The following is a 4383-nucleotide window of genomic DNA, read 5'->3' on the forward strand; positions in this document are numbered from 1 at the left end:
TAAGAGTGAAAGTATCAAAAATTGGCGTGGTTTGCTGAAGGTGTGTGTTTTTGGGACAGCGTATGCATCTAGATTTTTTTTTAAAAAAGGCTGAAAATTGTGTTAAGCAAAGGCAAGAGTTAACTAAAACAAGGACAGTGAGAGGTGAGAGATGTTTTAGGATTAATCTAATTTGAAACACTGGAGAATACACTCAGTATTTGAGTGGTGCTCATTACAAATAGATTCTAGAGAAGTAACATTATGATTGTAATTATGAGTCGAGTGATTTGGATGAGATGTCAAAATTATTAGATGAAAAATAAATTTTGTTTGTTTGTTTGGAGAATCCAAAATAGGTCTGCATTTTTGTATATGGTAATGGTGTTCCCATTTCTGAATGGAAAAGTACATTAGGAGAAATTAGGAGATTTGCTAGTTCGTTGTGGGATAGTATATGGAGATGATTTGGGCATACTCTTCGCACTCCCCAAGTGAGATTAGTTCACCAAACGTTCAGCTGGGGTTTACAAGACACTAGAAGAGTTGGAAGACCAGACCTACATGGCTGAGGTCTATGAAGCGCGAAGTAGATGATGAATGAAGAAGTATTAAATTAAAAGCTCAAGATAGAGACAACTGTGAAATCTAACAGAAGTATATGTATACATATTTTTCTGTGAATAGTGCAATCACAATGTCTATAATTGTGCATGACACACATGAACATATGGGTAGGTTCAAGTTGAGACAATGTATGAAAAAACGACTTTCACCATTTTTGAGTAGGATCTCAATGACTGCCATGACAAAGGGCTTAGTCATAATTATCAGAGGATTTTTGCAATTATAAGGGAAAAGAAGCACATGTTTAGGATAGCTCATTGGGTGAGGGAAGACTGGAATAATTAGAATGAATTTCACAAATTTTGGTTTGTGTTAATGTATTTTATGATACTCTAAGAGTGAATGGTACCTGAAATTAACCAGTCACATTTCCATATGAACCCCTTACCTGTAATTAGTGAAGAGAATCTCTCCAGTACTGTTAACGTATCTTCTTGAAGACTTGGAACATACAGGTAATTCTGAAAGAAAGTAAATGAATTAGAGTTCTTATACTTTTAGCTGAATTATATTTTAGACATTGCACATACAACACAACATTATTATTATTATTATTATTATTATTATTATTATTATTATTATTATTATTATTATTATTATTATTATTATCATTATTATTATTATTATTATTATTATTATTATTATTATTATTATTATTATTGATAGCTAAGATACAACCCTTGTTGTAAAAGCAAGGTGCTTCAAGCCCAAGGGCTCCAACAAGGAAAAATAGTTCAGTGAAGAAAAGAAACAAAGAAATTGATATTTTAAGAACAGTAACAACATGAAAATAGACATTTCATAAATGAACTATTCAAGTTCCACCTATCCAACTGGTTAATTAAGAAAATCATTCCACAATCTGGTTCACAGCAGGAATAAAACTTCTAGAATACTGTGTATTATTGAGCTTTTTGATGGAGAAGGCAAGACTGTTAGAATTAACTGCATACTATCTAGTATTACGAGCAGCATGGTACTGTCCAGGAAGATCTAGATGCAAAGATTGGTCAGAGTTATGAAAAATTTTATACATTATGCATAAAGAACTAGTTGAACGACTGTGCCAGAGATTAATATCTAGATCAAGAATAAGAAATTCAATAAACCGCCAGTTCTTGTACAATAAATTAAGACGAGAATCAGCAGATGAAGACCAGACAGGAGAACAATATTCGAAACAAGGTAGAATGAAAGAATTAAAACACTTCTTCAGAATAGATTGATCATCAAAAAATTTTAAGAGAGACTCAATAAGCTATTAATTGTTCAATTGAAAAACTGATTGAAAATGTTTCTCAAAAGTAAAGTTGGTACAAGTATCACACCCAAACTTTAAAGAGTCGTATTTAGTTAAAAAAAACATTATCAATGCAGAAATCTGGATGTTGAGATGACAGTCTTCGACCTACTTACAATCAAACCTAGAGTTTTGTTAGGGTTCAACTTCATGCCCCATAATTTGCACCATATACTAATTGTACCTAGTTCTCTATCTAGAGATTCAGCAATCCAAGATCTATATTCAGGAGATTATATTGAAGCCAAAAAAAAGAAAAAAGTCATTATCATCTATACTTGCAACAAACTTGAGTTCCAGGCGAAACCACATTTGTATAGAGTACGAGAAGTAATGGGCCAAGAACACTACCCTGAGAAACACCGGATATATTCCTATACTCAATATGGTGCCCATCAACAACAACTCTTTGCAATATATTACTTAAGAAATCAATAATAATGGTAAATAAAGACACCCCGCTCCCAACTGTTTAAATTTGAAAAGAAGTGCCTCATGATTAATAAGGTTTAAGGCAGCACTAAAATTGATGCCAATCATATGAACACTCTTATCACAATCAAGGGATTTCTGTACAGCATTGGAGATTATAATAAGGGCATCACATGCTCCAAGGCCTCTCAAAGCCTAATTTCAGACTAGGGAGCAGATGATCAATCTCAGCATTCATATCTAGATAAATTGCCAAAAGACGTTCAAAAACTTTAGATAAAATGGGGGCGACTGAAAATGGGCAAAAAGCAAAGGAAAAATACCATTTGGGTCTACACCTCCATAAGCATCAAGGTCATTCAAGAGAGCTTTAATTTCACGAGATCAAAGAGCCAAGTTAGTTAGTTCAGCCTCAGGAAAACAGGAATGCGGAAGACCAAGTTTCTCATTACTCTGTTTACTGTCAAATACATCAGCCAAAAGTGTTACCTTTTGCTTTGGACAATGCGTGACTGAGCTAGTTGTTTTAAGTAAAGGAGGAATTGTTGCGTCTACACCAAAGAGTGCAGATTTAAGGGTAGACCACCACTTATGCTCCTGTGTTGTACCAGAAAGGGCGTCTTTTCTAGTTAAATTGTACTCCTTTTCAGTTGAAGCATAAACTCTGAACATCAGTTCTTACCCGAGTATAGTTATTCAAAGTCAAATCTGATCTGTTACCCTGCCAAAGATGATAGGCCTCCTGCCTCTCCAAATGACCACGTCAACAATCATCATTAAAACATGGTTTGTCCTTCACTCTGTACCTTAACGCATCTAAAGTGCTACGCTTACCGATTATGTTGACTGGATTATTATTATTATTACTTGCTAAGCTACAATCCTAGTTGGGAAAGCAGAAGGCTATAAGCTCGAGAACTCAGACAGGGAAAATAGCCCAAATAGGCTCAACACTACTATACAATTGTGACCAATTTATGTTAAAAAAATCACTTATATGTCATTCCAGTCTGAGATTTTATATAAATCTTAAATTAAAATATACATTAGGAACAGGTTGTTCTGTCTTTACCACTAATGAAATCAAATCATGATCAGATGACCCAAAAGGAAAATCAACCTTACTTGTTATAACGACAGGGAAGTCGGTGTATACGAGGGCCAGGCAGTTACCAGACCTGTGAGTAGCTTTACTTTAGCCAGGGTCCTAGGAGGCCAGTCAGAACTCACGTGCGACAGGGAGCAAACCCAAGATAAGTTGGACACCAAGATGAGAGAAGGGAAGTGGAAACTGTAATATAGTTAAAAGTGCACTTGCACTTAACAGCTGGTTGGCGATCTCACTCCATCAGATCTGGGAACGGGAAAACAGATTAACAGTCTTTTGTTTTCAGGCATAAAAGTCAATTTCAACGCTATTATTATTATTATTATTATTATTATTATTATTATTATTATTATTATTATTATTATTATTGTACAGTTCATAGGCTACCACAACAAAAACCTCCCCTCCTTGTCAACCCAGGAAGGAGGAGGAGAGAATCTCTCCCCCTATTTTCTGTAGTGCCTGTCCTGGCAGTGTGCTGATAGCCAGCTTTCACAGCCATGACACACTGCTGCCTGATTTGTCTCGTTGCTAAACTTGTGTTCTGATTAGATAAGTTACAACCTGGGTAGGAAAAACTGATTGGGTGTCTCACCCTGATTCCCAGAGTTTATAAGCTCACTAGACATGCACAATACTTCACCATTGGAAACAAGTCATTAATGCAGACTGGCATGTTTCCCTTGACATAAAACATTGCATAATAGATTATTGTTATTATTATTACTAAGATACAACTCTAGTTGGAAAAGCAGGATGCTATAAGCCCAAAAGTTCCAACGGGGAAAATAGCCTAGTAAGGAAAGGAAATATGGAAAACTATATGGAGAGTAATGAATATATATTATAAGATCTTCTGATAAGTCTGGTATATATCAACTATAAAAAGAGACTTGTGTCAGCCTGTTGAACATAAAAACATTCGCTGCAAGTTTGA

General features: G+C 35.0%; 1 long non-coding RNA gene across 1 annotated transcript in view; it reads right to left on the reverse strand.

Moving 5' to 3' along the window:
• Positions 1-994: 994 nt before the first annotated feature.
• The window catches only part of LOC137635201 (uncharacterized), a 34817-nt gene continuing 31428 nt past the window's right edge, over positions 995-4383 (reverse strand). Inside the window, exons 2-3 of the long non-coding RNA XR_011042610.1 lie at positions 3464-3692; positions 995-1067 (exon numbers count right to left, since the gene is read on the reverse strand). This is a non-coding gene — a long non-coding RNA (uncharacterized lncRNA). The remainder of the gene's footprint in view (positions 1068-3463; positions 3693-4383) is intronic.

Source organism: Palaemon carinicauda, unplaced genomic scaffold, assembly GCF_036898095.1.
Source record: "Palaemon carinicauda isolate YSFRI2023 unplaced genomic scaffold, ASM3689809v2 scaffold1008, whole genome shotgun sequence".
Taxonomy (NCBI): Eukaryota; Metazoa; Arthropoda; class Malacostraca; order Decapoda; family Palaemonidae; genus Palaemon; species Palaemon carinicauda.